Source organism: Dromiciops gliroides, chromosome 4 (genome assembly GCF_019393635.1).
Source record: "Dromiciops gliroides isolate mDroGli1 chromosome 4, mDroGli1.pri, whole genome shotgun sequence".
Classification (NCBI taxonomy): domain Eukaryota; kingdom Metazoa; phylum Chordata; class Mammalia; order Microbiotheria; family Microbiotheriidae; genus Dromiciops; species Dromiciops gliroides.
Genome location: NC_057864.1, coordinates 111162086 through 111178969, shown reverse-complemented (window position 1 = coordinate 111178969; position 16884 = coordinate 111162086). Strand labels below are relative to the sequence as shown.

The following is a 16884-nucleotide window of genomic DNA, read 5'->3' as shown; positions in this document are numbered from 1 at the left end:
GTGTAGACACCTCGTGCTATTGCACTTTGATGCACAATGGTTGATAATATATTAGCATTGTTCTCAAATTATTTGGTCTCAGGACCCTTTTATGCTCTTAAAAATGATTGAGGACTTTAAAGAGCATTTGTTCATATAAATCATCTATTGATAGTTACTGATTAAAGTGGATACATTTTCAAATATTTTATTCCTTAAGTAATAATAATAATACACCCATTACATGTTAACATGGATAATCTTTTTATGAAAAATAGCTATATATTCCAAAACAAAAAATTAGTGAGAAGAATAGCTTTGTTTTATACATTTTTAAAAAAATCTCTTTAAAATAGAATACAGCTGGACACTAATAACTGCTTCTGTATTCAATCTGTTGTGATATGTTGTTTTGTTTTTTAAATTATGTATATTTTTTTCAATTAGCAAAAATTTGTCTTTTCTCTCCCCCCAACTAGTCAAGAATGAAAGGAAAACAAGACTTCTGTTAGTCAAAACCTATGTATTGTCAAACAAAACACATTTGCTCACTAGCCATGTCAAAAAAAGTGTCTCCTGTATTCTGAGTTCTTCACCTCTCCATCAGGAGGTAGTCATCATGTTTCATCATTAGTCCTCTAGAGTCATGGTTGGTAATTACACTGATCAGGGTTCCTAATTCTTTTAAAAATTATTTGTATTTACCATATTGTTGTCATTATGTCAATCATTCTGCTGGTTCTGTTCACTCTGCATCAGTCCATATGAGTCTTCCCAGGTTTCTCTGAAACTATCCCTTTCATAATTTCTTACTGCATAATAGTACTCCATCACATTTACTTGTTCAGTGATTCCTAATTATGACCACCCCCTCAGATTCCTATTCTTTTTCACTTCCAAAAGAACTATAAATATTTTTGTACATGCTTATTTGGTCTATTTTGCTTTACCATCAATCTAATTCCCTCTGCTCTCTTTTCCCCTTTTCCTCCTGTTTCCCTGTTGAATGAAACATATTCCTGTACTCATCTTTCTTTCTCTCTCTCTGTCTTTGTCTCTGTCTCTCTCTGTCTGTCTCTCTTTCTGTCTCTGTCTCTCTGTTTCTGTCTCTCTGTCTCTGTATTCTTCTTTCCTTTGACTAGTTCAGTTTACAATGAGGTTCCAGTGTCAGCAACTCTCCTCAAACCCTCCTCTTTGTTTTAATAGATGTCTTTTTGCATACCATGATTTAGTGAGATAACCTCCCCTAACTATCCTTTCCCTTTTCCCTACCTTCAGCCCTACCATTGTATTCTTCTTCTCTCTCTTTTCATTCTTCTCTTAAGAACATCAAGACATACAACCATTCCTAGGTCTTGTCTAATTAGACTCCCTCTATGCCCACTCCTGATGATAGGATTCTGAATGGAAATATAGCATATCCCTGGTTTTTAATGTAAGCAGTTTATTCTTGCTTAGTCCTTTATCATTGTTCATTTGTATTTAGCTTTTTATGTTTCTCTTAATTCTTATGTTTGAACATCAAAGTTTCTATTCTGCTCCAGTCTTTTCATCTTGGAAGTCCTCTATTTTATTTCATTTTATTGTGGGGCAATGGGGATTAAGTGACTTGCCCAGGGTCACACAACTAGTAAGTGTCAAGTGTCTGAGGCCGGATTTGAAATCAGGTACTCCTGAATCCAGAGCCGGTGCTTTCTCCACTGTTCCACCTAGCTTCTCCCTCTATTTTATTAAAGATCTATTTCCCCCTGTAGCATCATACTCATTTTTGCCAGGTAAGTTATTCTTAATTATAAGCTGATATAAGCCTTCTGAAACATTATATTCCACGGTTTCTGTTCCCTGAAAATTGTGGCTGCTAAATAATCTGATCCTGACTATGGTCTGAATTGATTGCTTTTTTTTCTTTTCTTGCTGTTTTTAGTATTGTTTCTTTGATCTGGAAGCTTTGTATTTGGGTTATAATTTTTCTGGTAGTTTTAATTTGGGGGTTTCTTTCAGGAGGTAACCTGATTCTATTTCCACTTTGCCTTCTGGTTCTAAGAAGTCTGATCAGTTTTCCTTGGAGAATAGGATATCTGGGCTCCTCTTGGTTATGACATTAGATGGTCCAATGATTCTCTTTTCCTTCTTCTTGATTTGTTCTCTAGGCTAGTTGTTTTTACAATGAGCTACCTTTCCTTTTTCCCAGTCTTTTGACTTTGTTTTAATATTGCTTTTTGTCTCATTGAATTATTGGCTTCTATTTAGTCCATTCTAATTTTCAAGGAGTTTGTTGCTTGAGCAAGGTTTTGTGCTCTTTGTGCCTCTTTCCAATTCTTTCTCTTGTAGCAATCAATTATTTTCCATCCCCACCCCCAACACTCTCATTTTATTTATAAAAAATATCGCTTCATCTCTTACAAGAATTCCTGTTGAATTTTTGCCTAAATTTTTTTTCTTTGAGACTTCTTAGATGTTTAGCAGCCATTCTCTTCTTCTGGATTTGTGTCTTGAAAATCTCTATCACCTTCATAGCTTTTTATGGTGGGATTATTTTCTTGTTTGTTTGATTTGCTCATTCTTTCAGCCTACAACTTTAGAACTGATGTTAAGTTCCCCCCACCCCCCATTTCAGGGAGGGCTATTTTAATAGGCAAATAACATCAGTATTATTCTGAAAATAGTTTTGACCTCTCAGACCTCCTGAAGGGGTGTCAGAGAACCCCAGGGGCTGTTGAATACCACTATGAGAATGGCTGCTTTAGCACAAGGGCTCTCAATTTGATTCAAATTCTGCCTCTGGTATTTACTATCTGTGTGACTCTGGTCAAATAACTTAACCTCTCTGATTTCATTTTCCTTATCGATAAAATCAGAGAATTGTACTAGATGGCATCAGTCCCTTCCTGATCTAGTTCTATGAACTTTCTTCAGAAGAAAAGTTTGAGGGGAAAAGGTGAAAGACTCTAGAAAAAGTTTCATTGTGGTTTTAAGTGCTTCCAAGTTGATAAGGCCCTTGGACAGCTAAGACATAACCACAAATGGAAGATGAGCTGCGTTAAGGATAAGACTTGTTTAATGGATTTTAAAATTGTGTTATTTTAAATTGCTTAGTTAATTAGCTTCCTTTTGATGACTCATATCAGTGAAATTATAAACTTCAGTCTCTCATTATAAAGTAACAAAGGTCCCGAGTTGCAAACCTGCAATCTAGGCCAAGTTTAGCCAGGTGTTTTTTAACTAACTAAATGGTGCTTCTTTTTTTTTTGCAATTAGTAAACCAACCAGCAGAAAATAAGTAAAAGTAGCAAATTATTTGGCGACCTTTTCAACCTGTGTATGACCTTGGTGATTCATTTGCTGGAGTAATTGCCTGTGGAAATTGTTGGGCTTTTATCTGTGGTGCTATTAAAACACTAGTTGAAATGAGGTGGCACAGACTGCATTGTTAATGGGTTACGGGTGGAGTGGAAGACGCGTTGTGGGTGAGCCGTCAGACAAAAAGCCAAAAATAACCTTCTGTCTCCCCTGGAAGAATATTGCTTTCTGACTGGCATTCATCAAGAAGGCCACATTTGAATGTGGTTTGTGCTTTTCATGTAATTCTAGGCAGGATGTTAAATGAGCTCAGATTCTTCATGATTTGTGAGTATGGTACAGGGGACACAATGATGGATTGGGAGCCAGAGTGCTTGGGTTGAAATTCCACTTCTCACTGGTAGTAACTACCTATGTTAAATTGGAAGTCAAGTTTCATCATCTATAAAATCAGGGGTCATCTATAAAATTAGGGACTTAGATGGTCCCTAAAGTCACTGGCAACTTTAAATTTATGATTGTGTGTGTGTGTGTGTTTGTTGTATTCTCCTCAGTATCTCAGAGGAACATCAGGACATTCTAATACCACTCTTCTCTGGACTGGACTCTTCTCTGCACTGTCCCTGACAAGTGATCATCTATTCTGTGCTTGAAAACATCTGGTGATAAGGAAATCTGATTCCCCCTAAGACAGCCCACTCTACTTTTGGCTATATATATAGTTAAGAAGTTTTTCTTTGAATAGAGTTACAATCCCTTCCAGAAAAATGATTCTGAGAAATTCTTTTAATCTCTAGACTATACTTATCTCCAATATGGTAACCAGCCTATAGTAGGAAGTAACCAGGATATAGTGGAAAGAAACTTTCATAGAGTTGGAAGAAACAGATGTAGCTGCTCAAATCCCCCCAGATTATGACATTCTCAAAGGTGGATTTCAAATCATAATAAGAATTCAGAAATTAGTTGCTAGTTGCCATGCCAATGTTAGCATTACCCTACCATCCTTTCAGATACATACTACTACATTTGGATGAATAAGTAAGGCTTATGACAGATAGCACCCATTAAAAATGCTACTTTAAAAGAATTTAAAGTGCTGTTATAACAGGCCTCTCTGTAGAAATATTTTTCATGAACCAGGTGAAATGAAACAGCAGTCAAATCTACCTTTCAGGACACAGGTTTCTCACCCTAGTTTTGCACCCAATCTTTCTCCACCTCAAAGCTACATGAATGGCTTAATTTTGAATCATTTAAAAATAAGTATCATAGCCCTCAGTATCCCTAAGGACTTATCACACATGTAGAGTTTAGAAATGCCTTCAGAGGGCTTTGATATTAATATCATCTGAGGGTTGTTTGGTTAAGGATTTTGCCTCCTGGCCACTGACATTTTATGTAGTCAAATGGTAAACATTCAGTCCATCTAAGTGATTAAAGGATCATAACACACACACACACACACACACACACACACACACACATTGATCTTGGAGGATATATCTTTAATAAAATACTCCACATTTTGCTAATTCTTAAAAATAATTCTCAAAAGTTACTGTCCTCAAAACAAGATGGTGGATGAAGAAGTCATCAGACTGAGGAACAGGGGCTTTCTAGTGCATGGTAAGTGAAGAATTAAACTTTGAAAACTCATAGACACTTTAAATTGGATGGGACATACCTAACAAGTAGTCACCTAGCTTTTCCTTGAAGACCTGCAGTGAGGGTCTCCCGAAACTGTTCATACCTCTTTGGGACAGCTCTCATTGTTATAGTCAGCTTAATGTTGCCTCCCTACTGTTTCCATGCAGTTTTTCTCCTGCCTTCTGAGGATAAGAAAAAACCTAAACCTTCTTCCACTGAAGAGTCCTCCAAAAACTGATTTCCTTTTCTGGAAAGAATTGTAGAGAAAGAAACATTTCTTGGATGTTCCACAGCAGACATTGATTTAAGTATTAATGGTCCTCCTTTTCCAATTAACTACGGACTTCCTGCCTTTTAGTGGATACAGTCCTAAACCAGCTGTTTGGCTTATTCATATAGGTCTCCCTATGTGCCAGGCACTGTACTAAATGTTTTTTAGAAATACATTTTAAAGTAGGTGGTATTATCATCCCCATTTTACAATTGAGGGAACGGAGACAAATAGAGGTTAAGTGACTTGTCCAGGATCATGCAGCTAATGTTTGAGGCTGGATTTTGACTTGAGGTCTCCCTGACTTCAGGTCCATCACTCTTATATACTCTTCCACCAGCTACTACTATATGGATCCTAAGCTCATAGTCAGTCAACCTTGAAGGGACCTTAGAAATCATATAGTCTACCCTTTTATTTTACAAGTGAAAAAACTGAGGTTCAGGGAGGTCACACATAGGTAGTGCACAGTAGGTCTGGTATTCAAATTTAGTACTCTTTCCATTTGGCCCTCAGGTCACTGGATAGCAAAAGTCTTTCTGATCCTTATAAGTGGATATGAGTAATTTTTTAAAGCCAAGAATCTTCTGGTAAATGTACTGGTGAAGCATCTTCAAACCCTCGGGCCCTGTAGAGCTGCTTCTCTGTTTATTTTAGTTTAGGAGTCCCTGAAACAGACCCCTAGGATTATAACCAAGCCCCCAGAGCATTGTTAGCTAGTCAGCCTTGATGGTAAGGAAAGTGTACAGTAAGGCACAGTTAGATGATTAATAGACACTTTTAGATGATTACTTTTCCCTAATTTGCTAATAAGAAATAAACACTTCAATTCTGTGATTCAGGGAAGGCATATTAATGAGCCCCATTAAAATGGAAACTCCTTGAGGGCAGGGACTCTCTTTTGCCTCAGTATTTCCAGTGCCTAGTGCAATGACTGGCACATTGTAGTCATTTAATAAATTCTTATTGACTGACTGACATTTCGGTTGCACTTAAAGGGTCACAAGTGTTTTGTGTTTTGTTTTTTCCCCATTGATCAGATTACCTAGGTCTTGGCTGTTGCTTGTTTTCTGTCTGGCTTTTGTCTGTATTGCTGTGCATTGGTACTTACCCATCGGCATCTCACCAAAGGGCAGACAAAGAAGATGAAAGGAAATAAAACTCAAACCAGGCCATCTGGCTGTTGGGACACAGCTCTGGTGGGCTTAAACTCAAGTTAAGATCTATGATTCCCAGTGGATTTCAATTAACCAGATTCCCTTTCTCCCTAGTGGTCACAGATCATTTAGGGCTCTCTGTATTCTACTTTTCCTTTTGCTTTCTAATTAAAAGTCTCAGAATTACTGAATTTTAAAATTGGATGGAATCCAAGGGATTCTCTGGTCCAAACCAGGAATAGTGAATGGGAATACTGTCCACAGTAACCTGGTATGTATTTTTTTTGTTTTTGTTTTTGTTTTTGTTTTTGTTTTTGTTTTTTTTTGCGCGGGGCAATGGGGGTTAAGTGACTTGCCCAGGGTCACACAGCTAGAACGTGTCAAGTGTCTGAGGCTGGATTTGAACTCAGGTACTCCTGAATCCAGGGCCGGTGCTTTATCCACTGCAACACCTAGCTGCCCCCGTAAGTAGTCTTTTGACTTTCACTAAAAGGTCTATTAAGTTCTTTTGCCTGGGGTTCTCTCCTTCCTCACCTAGACCTCTCTCAAGAATCTCTGCTCAATCTCTGCCTTTTACAGGAGACCTTTCCAGATCTTCTGAAGATGGCCTTGTATTTCTTTGTTATGTATTTTGTGTATATTTACTTAGACATATGTTATTTCCTCTGAGAGAATGTAAGCTATTTGATGATTGGCCCAGTGTTATTTATGCCATTGCTTCCTAAAGTGAGAGGTGACATAGTATAGTGCAGAGGGAGCTGGCCTTGGGTCAGGAAGACCCATATCCATGTTTAGCCTCTGATACATACTGGCTGTGTGGCCTAGGGCCAGTTACTTATGCTTTCAGTGTCCTAGGTGATTTTATAAGTCTATAAATGACAGAGAAGATGCCAATCCACATTGGGAGAAGGAGTTTCCTCATCTGACAGTTCCCAGTCCTTATCGTTAAAGTTCACTAGCCCTTGCCATCAACCTTGCTATTATACTCTCTGGTTCATGAGCATTGCCATCTAACCTGAAGTTGCCCTACAAGGATTTTGTCATCAGGCCTGAAACAGCTGACTTTGCCTTGCAATTATGCCCTAAGGATTACTGATGTGGTAAAATAATGGAATTTGGCAGACTGATTGGGATGGGCCACTCGTGGCCTGTCCTGAGTGATGTATGTTGCTACTATCAGGAGAAACCACTTTCCGATTGAGTTTGAAGGACCTCCCCTTTTGGGGGAAGGAGAGTAAATGCTTGCTGAGCACACTTTCTTTCTGATGGTGTGAGCTGAGTGAGTGGGTAGAAAGAGGTTCTTTCTTGGCAGTTTGTCCTGTGGGCCCTGGCTGCAAAACTGCTTCCCATTGAAGCTATGGACCCCAGGCGGTGAGTTAACATACGAGCCCTGCTCTTTTGAATTAGTTGAACTGGAAGTGAGTTTGGGGATTGTATAGGCTTAGGTTAGAGTTAGGGGGATTATCCATTTTTCTTTTTCCCTATTCCCTTGTCTTTGATTTTATTAATTTCACTTTTGCTGTTTATTTTATTCCCATTAATAAAACCTGATTCGTTTGTGGAAAAGAGGCTGTTAGGCTCCTTTCTTATTGGCCTGGGAGAAATGTCTAAAAAGGCAGTTCAGAGGGGAGGGAGCTTTTGACCTACAGGTCCCTCATTATTTTGGGGATCCCAATATTACGGCAAGCCACCCAGTTAACTCTTCCTATATTAAATTTGGTCCCCACACTGAGCATTGCCATATGTCCTATAGCTGGATCCTATATGTGATATCTCCCCTTTTTTGAATGTCAGCCCCTTGAAAGCAAGAACTATTTAGGTTTTACATTTATATCCATGGCACTTAGTAGTCATTTAATAAATGCTTGTTGATTTATTGACTGCTCTAATTACTAGAAAGTTTTTCCTTACATAGGGCCTATATTTGCTATGTGTTGCTTCTACTTGTTTCCTCTGGGTCCAAGCAGAAGTCCAGTCCCCTGTGCCATAGGTCAGTCTTTCAGTTCCTCCAAAGCAGCTATTACATCCCCCTTGACTCACTAAATCTTCTCTTCCTCAGGTTAAACATCCCCAATTCCTTCAACATATCACCATATGGTATGAACTTGAGTTCCTTCACCAATTTGGTTGCCTTCCTCTGGGCATTGAATGTGAATATGAATACAGATGTGTCTTTGGAAGTTTTTAAGTCTTTCCATTTAAGTTCTCTCCCCCTAAGGAAAGTAGATGCTCAGTCATTGGTGATGAGTTGACTCCTTGTGAGGATGGAAGATTGGTGTTAGTTTTGATTTGGACAGTCATCCTGACTGGGATGACTGAGATCATTACTTCCTAGCAGGGAAATTAGAAAATAGTTGTCCCCATTTATATCCTCTTTAACCCTTTGGTGTACACATTATCTCATTTTTCTGCATGATAAAGTTTGCCTTTTTAAAGCACTATTCTCTGCTAATGGTGTCTCTTTCCCTGTATTATTGGTCCATCTGAGGAGGAGTCTAATTACTGAAAGAATTGCAGGACCACAGTACTAAATAGTAGTAGGAATCTTTTACTATCAGTCTATAGAGAAGAAAATTTCATCCCAAGGCTGAGTATGGTATAGGAGATAGAACAATGGGTTGGGAGCCTTGAAGTATGATTTTGAATTCTGGCCTTACTACTAACTAGTTGTGTAATTTAAGCCATTGCTTTCATCTTTTGTAGGCTGCAGGTTCTTCATGTATAAAATGAGGACCATTTGACTAGATGGCTGTTCCCAATTTAAAAATCTATAATTCTTTGGGCAGGTACAGCTTGTTAACATGTAATAGTGCCTGAGGGGCAGCTAGGTGGCAGAGTGGATAGAGCACCGGCCCTGGAGTCAGGGGGACCTGAGTTCAAATCCGGCCTCAGACACTTAACACTTACTAGCTGTGTGACTCTGGGCAAGTCACTTAACCCCAATTGCCTCACTAAAAAAAAAAAATTAAAAAAACCCCAAAAAACATGTAATAGTGCCTGGGGCCTCTTTATCATGGCACATCAATCCACCCCGTGGCCTTCTCAGTCTGAAATATTCCTCTGCCATGCTGACCCCTTCTCCCATTGGTAAATCCCTCTCAGGGTCTCCATTTTGGGGAGGGGTCCAGGCAAGATAACCTTCATTTCTCTCCTGGTTGTGTTTTTGACTTTCCAGATTTCAATATCTTGCCTTAGTTCCCTCTGTTCATAGACTTCCTCTTCTGTGCCTTTGTTCCCTCACTGGAATGTAAACTCCTTGAAGGCAGGGACTATTTTTTTTTGTATTTTTAACCCCAGAGCTTAGCATAGTGCCTGATAAATAGTAAGTTCTTAACATTTACTTGTGTGACTCTTGAAGTTTAATTCTTCTAGCAGCAGAACACAACAGGGCAGATTCCTAAATCTTGCCTAGAAAGCTTTTCTAGGTGGTCAGTCAATAAAACAAGATGGGCTATTTGTGTGCTGAAACTTGTATTAATTGTTTTTTGGGGGTACAAGAAACCTCACTGGCAAAATATATATATGATGAGATAGTTCCATGTAATGGCAGCCCATCATTCTGTTGCTATTATCTGTAGGTGGGATTATTACCACCACCACCACCACCACCACCACCACCAAACATTTGTTTAGTGCAAGGTTTGAAAATTGATTCTCATATATTATCCCTTTTGATCTTAACAAAAATCCTCTGAGGTAGGTGCTATTATAATGCACATTTTACAATTAAGGAAAGTGAGGATGAGAGAGATTAAGTGGCATGTCCAAGATCTCACACCTAGGCAGTATCTGAGATGGGATTCAAACATGTGTCTTTTTTGACTCTTAAGCATCACCCTCTTTCCACACTATACTACCTAACTGCTTACTTAGACTTACATTTTCAGATATCTCTAATTCTTTGTGTGTGAATTTCAGTTTTCATTTTTTAATCTAAAAGCATACTGTACTACCACCTAAAGATTTTTAAGCCTAGGATTTTCTCATTTTGGGCCTTGAACCTATTGAGCTTTGATTATTAGCATAATTCACAAAGGACATTTACATCTATTTCATTATTTTAACATTTTCTTATTTTTATTTATTCTTTTTGGTTACCTTAATTTCCAAATAAATCAATTTCCCTATCCAATGAGCCCTATTTTAAACCAATCAACATATCAACTAACCATATGACCCAGGGATGTGTTGGAGCCAGCTCATACTGACTTATGAAAGCCAATCATTAAATTTCCAATTTCCTCAGATATCAACAAATGCTATAAATCAAGGGTTGATTTATTGTTTTATCGACTGTCTAAGTTTATGAAAGTGATGATGGAAATATTAATAATGAAGATTAAACCTTAACATGTACACTGGGTAATTTTTTTCTTCAGAGAACCGTTTCCCAGTTCTCTGAACATTTGCCAGCACACCTCTCATTATGACAGCACATGTAGGATTTCATGCCTATAGGCCCTTGACTGCATAGAAGGAAGGGAGGTACATTTTTTAGTTGTTCTTTGGTGCCAAACTTGGTCATTATTATTAGAAAGCATTTCATTTGAATTTTTTTCTTTGTGTTTATATTGTAGTCATTGTCCAAAGTCAATATTACCCAATGGTCAATAAATACTTATTAAGTACCTACTATGTGCCAACCACTATGTTAAAGTCTGGGGATACAAATGTAAAAATGACAATCCCTGCCCTCAAGGAATTTACAATCTAATGAGGGAAGACAACACACAAAAGTAAACTGAAAGGAGGAAGGTATGGAGGGGGAGCAGGGAAAGTACCCTGTGTGAGGGCATAGTGGGTGAGTCAAAAGGTACAATATCAATTCAACTAGGTAGAAAATGGGATTTCTGAGGTGTCTTCCTTGTCTTGCCTCTTCCTTAAATGGAGATTGAGTAATTCATACCTCTGCCCTCTAACCAGAGGGGCAGAGAATACCGTGTGTATTGTTTTCCTGGTTATTTTACTGTCTCATTTCATATAAGTATTTCACATTTCTCTGGATACTTCATATTCATACTTTCTTATGGCATAGTACTAGTCCTTTACATTCACACACCATAATTTTTTTTAACCATACCCAAATCCATGGTGCTTGCAAAGCATTTCCATGAATATTTGGCTGTACGTGAAAACTTTCTTTTTTCTGTCTTTGATCTCTTTTGGATATGTGCCTAGTAGTAGGATCTCAGGGTCAAAGTTTGTGGACATTTTAGCCTTTTTAAAAAAATATAATTGCAAATTGCTTTTTGAAACAGGCTAATTCAAAGATCCACCAACAATGTACCAGAATGTCTATCTTTCTGTAATTCTGATGTTGACTTTTTCTATTTTGGTCATCTTTGCCATGTGAGATAAAACTTCAAAGTTGTTTTTTTTTTCTTTAAAGTTTTGAGTTCCAAATTCTATCCCTCTCTCATTCCCTCCCTCCCTCCCCCACCTGCCAAGGTTGCAAGCAATTAGTCTAGGTTATACATATGCAATTATGTAAAACATTACCATATTAGTTATTTTACATAAAAAGACAAGTAAAAAAATGAGAAAGTGCAAAATAGCAAGCTTCAGTCTATGTGCAATCAATATCAGTTCTTTTTCTGAAGGTGGATAGTATGTTTCATCATTAGTCCTTTAGGATTGCCTTGGATTGTATTGGATTGTATTGCTGAGAGCAGTTCAAAGTTATTTTAATGTGTCTATCTCCTATTAGTGATTTAAAGCAACTTTTCATAAGGTTGTAAATAGTTTATAATAATTTACCTGACAAAGTATTTATATGTGTTTGGCTACCTGTCCATTGAGGAATGGCCTCCAGTCTTACATGTTTGTATGAATTCCCAAGTATCTTGGTTGGCAGACCCCTCTCAGACATATTTATTGTAAAGATTTTTCTTCTTATCCTAGCTGCATTGATATTTTTCTTGCAAGACCTTTTCCATTTCATTTAGTTAAAAATCAGTTTTATGCTTTGTTACTACCTCTTTTCTTTAGTAACGAATTCTCTTCCTTGCTATAGTTGTCTTGATACCTTATCTTGTTCTCCAATAATTTTTTTTATGGTGTGTCCTTTAATATTCAGGTCACATTTCCATATTGAGCTTACTATGGTAAATGGTACAATATGATGGTTTATACCTAATTGTTACCAACCTGCTTTCTAGTTACCCAGTATCAGTTGCCAAATAAGGAGTTCTTTCTCAAGCAGCTTATATTCTCGAATTTATTTAATACTGACTTGTCAAATCCAGGTGTTTCTAATTTTTCATTTTCTAATCTCTTCTACTGATCTACTTTTCTATTTTTTAACCAATACCAAATATTTGTAATGATTACTGCTTTGAAATATACTTTGAGATCTAGAAATGTCATTCTGCCTTCATTTTTACTTGCCCTCACCCACCCCTCCATTATTTTCCTTGAGTTTCTGGACCTTTTATTCCTCCAAATAGATTTTGTTGTTATTTTGTCTAGCTCTGTAAAGTACCCTCTTAGTAGTTTGATTGGTATAGCAGTAAATTTTAGATAGCTTCATCATTTTATTATATTGGCACTGTAACTTCTCTAATTCTTATGAAATTCTGAATTTTATTGAGCTGAAATCTTGTTCCCTGTAATTTTCATCTATTGTTGGCAGTTTGACCCTTTGGAGCCTAGAAGAATACATCTAATTCTTCTGCCACATGACAGTCATTCAAATATCATCCCTCTCCCCATCTATGGTTTTTTTCCCCTTTAATCTTTCCTTTCATATATTTCCCCAGCCTGAGTGAAAAATGCTTTTCATTATCATTGAAGCTAAGTTTGGTTACCCGCCCTCCCTTGTCTCCTGGAGAAGCTTCATTTATAATTGTCCCATACAACTCTGGGTTGAGTGCAATATATTGAAAAGAGTCTGACTATAATAGTGTTGGAGACAGAGGACTTATGTTTCAATTCTTCCCTTGCTTCCTTATCACCTTAGTCATCTCACTGGTCCTCCATAGACTAGCTCTTAATCCTGCCATCTAATGATTATTTATTAATTAATAATTAATAAAAGGAGAATCTTTCGACATAAAAAGCCTCACTTTCAACAAGGTGTTGGACAAAGACTCTCCTGACATGTTTGTGAAAAGGATGAAGAGATGAGGGTTGGATAATGGTACTGCTAGGTGGATGCTGAATTGGTTACTTGACTGGACCCAAAGCATGTTGCTTAGTGGGTAGTTTTCAGACTGAAGAAAGGTCTCTAGTGTAGTGGCTCAGGAATTTTGCATAAGCCCAGCTCTGCTCATTAGCCTTATCAGTAACTTAGATGAAAACGCCATTGGCATGCTAATCAAAATGGTGTGTGACAAAACTGGAAGGTATATCTAACACACAGTTCAAGAGAACTGGAATCCATAAAGCTCATAATAAGTTGGAATAGGGGATTAAAGAAGACCTGTGATGGAGAAAATCATGAATTATACTTGGAGTAAAACATTCCTCTGCATTGAATAGGGGAAACAGGGGTAGAAAGAAGCTCAGGTGAACAAAACAGGGATTCTATCTCTCTCGAAATGAGACAGGAGTATGATTCAGCACGATCCAATGAGATAATATTTGTAAAGCATTTAACACAGAGCCTGGCACACAGTAGGCACTTAATGAATGCTTATTCTTCCCCTTAATCACCAAAGAGCTGATACACTATGAGGCTTCATTAGTAGATGTTTAGTGTTTAGTGTTCATGTAGAAAAGGATCATAATTCTAATGTATTATGTTCTGATCAGAATGTATTTAGAATATTGTATCCCCTTTTAGATGCCACACTTAGGAAATCATGGAAGACATCTAAGGGATTCCAAGATGATGAAGGAATCCATGTCATATGGATGGTTTGAAAGAAGTTGGACGTGTATAATAGTATAGTCAAAAAACCGAATTTGACCTTGAGCTGCACTAAGAAAGGCATAGATTCCAGTAATAGGGAAGTGATGTACACTCTCTGCCCTCATCAGACATACTCTGCAGTATTGTTTTCAGTTCTGGACACCATGATTTAAGAAGAGGAAAAGGGAACAAGCATTGATTAAATGTCGATTATGGGCCAAGACAGCTAGGTGATGCAGTGGATAGAGCACTGGCCCTGGAGTCAGGAGGACATGAGTTCAAATCTGGTCTCAGACACTTGACACTTACTAGCTGTGTGACCCTGGGCAAGTCACTTAACCCTGATTGCCTGAAGCATCCAGGGCCATCTGCAGTCATTCTGATCTATATATTGGACCCAAATGGCTCTGGAGGAGAGAGTAAGGCTGGTGATTTTGCGCAGCCCTGCTTTGCTTAAATCCAATTCTCTGCAAGTTGTGACATCACATTCTACACTTTACAAATATAGTCTCATATGATCCTCACAACAATACTGGGAGGTTAATATTTTATTATTATTAACATTTTATAGTTGATGAAGTTGAGGTAGATAGTTCAAATGACTTGTCCAGGGTAACATAGCTCATCCATATTTGAGGGTGGATTTGAACCAAGGCATAACACTATTCACTATGCCACCTACCTGACATTGATAAACTGGGGGCCAACCAGGATAGTAAAGGACTTTGAATCTGTCATATGAAGAATGGTAGAGGGAAATGGGCATATTTATCCTAGAGGGGAGAAGAGATGACTTAGGACATGATAGCTCTATTCCAGTCTTTGCAGGACTCTCAGATAGAAGAGGGATTAGATTAATTTGCTTAGTCCAAGCAGGCAGAAATAGGAGCCCTGCATAGAAGTTGCAAAGAAGCCAATTTATGCTCTGTCAAGAGAAACTTCCTAACAATTGTTGTTGTTGTTGAGTCATTTTTCAGTCAAGTCCAATGCTTCATGACTCCATTTAGGGTTTTCTTTTTGTTTTTGTTTTTGTTTTTTTGTTTTTTTGTGGGGCAATGGGGGTTAAGTGACTTGCCCAGGGTCACACAGCTAGTAAGTGTCAAGTGTCTGAGACTGGATTTGAACTCAGGTCCTCCTGAATCCAGGGCCAGTGCTTTATCCACTGCGCCACCTAGCCGCCCCCCCCCCCATTTAGGGTTTTCTTGGCAAAGATCCCAACATGGTTTGCCATTTCCTTCTCCAGCTCATTTTACAGAAACTAAGTTGAATAGGGTTAAGTGACTTGCCTAGAGTCACAAGCTAGTAAGTGTGTGAGGCCAGATTTGAACTCAGGAGGATACGTTTTCCTGAGTCCAGGTCCACGCTCTATCCACTGTGCCACCAGGTTATTAGGGCTATCCAAAAGTAGAGTGGGCTTCCTTGAGAGATAGTAAGTTCCTCCTCCTTGGAAGTCTTCAAGCAGAGGCTGATCAGTTTCTTATAAACGTATGTTCATTTATGGGTCCCGCCTAATGGCTTCTGAGGGCCTTTAAAACTCCAGAACTCTGTGATTCCATGACCTGAAGAAGAGGAGATTTAGTGAGAATGACTTGATAGATTTTTGTTGTGTTTGAAGAGACCTCACATGGAAGGGAGATTATACTTGTTCTTCTTGGTTCTAGAGGGTAGAACCAGAACCAGTGAGTGGAGGCAGTTGAAGAGCAGATATTGTCAAGTATAAAGGAAAAAACACAACTAAATTCTTAGCAATTAGAGCTCTTCCCCAAATGGTAAACCTGTCTTGTAAGGTAATGAGCTTCTTTTCATTGGAGGTGTTCAGCCAGCACCTGGAAGAGCTCCTGTCCAGGATGTTGTAGACTACATTCATGGGCTGTAGCCTATGAACCGGGAGGTCTCTTCTCACTCTAAGAGTCTATGATTCAATGATTCTTTGTCTAAGGTCTCCAGTAGAGTTGCTCAGAGGACACTTGACTGATGACCTGGAGTTTGTGGCATACATTTTAGGAGGCTAAGAAAGGGGTTAGGAATACCAGGTAGCATAGTACAGTGGAAAGAGTAAGGAATTTGGAGTCAGAGGACTTAGGTTTGAATTCTGCCTCTCCTGTTAACTGCCCTGTGTGACCTAGGAGCTGCTATGTGGCCCAATAGATATGGCACTGGGCCTGGATTCAGGAAGACTTGACTTCAGATTCAGCATAGATACTTAGTAGCTGTGTAATGCTGAGCAAGTCACTTGACTTGTCTGCCTCAGTTTCCTTAAAAGGAAAATGTGGACAATTAACAGCACCTACCTCCCAAGGTTGTTGGAAGGATCAAATGAGATCATTTTTATAAAACATACACTTGTTGGCTGTGTAACCTTGAACAAGTCACATAATTTGCCTTCCTTAGTTTCCTTGAAAGCAAAATGTGGGTAATAATAGCACCTACCTCTCAGGAATCAAATGAGATAACTTTTATAAAGCATGTAGTATTATACCTGAAACATAGCAGGTGTTTAATAAATGCTTGCTTCCCTCCTTCTTTGGGCAAGTTACTTACCCTTTCTTGGCCTCAGCTTCCTCGTGTGTAAAATGAAGGATTGGACTTCTCTCTACAGTCCCTTCCAGTTCTAATTGGATGAACATGAGCTGGATGGGGACGAGGGCTGGGTCAATATAAACATTCAAGTCTTG

The 16884-nt window shown here is 38.4% G+C and overlaps 1 protein-coding gene across 3 annotated transcripts in view; it reads left to right on the top strand.

The window, feature by feature from the left end:
- Positions 1 to 16884, top strand: part of KCNH1 (potassium voltage-gated channel subfamily H member 1) — a 548878-nt gene that overhangs the window by 310898 nt on the left and 221096 nt on the right. The gene's annotated exons all lie outside the window — the stretch shown is intronic.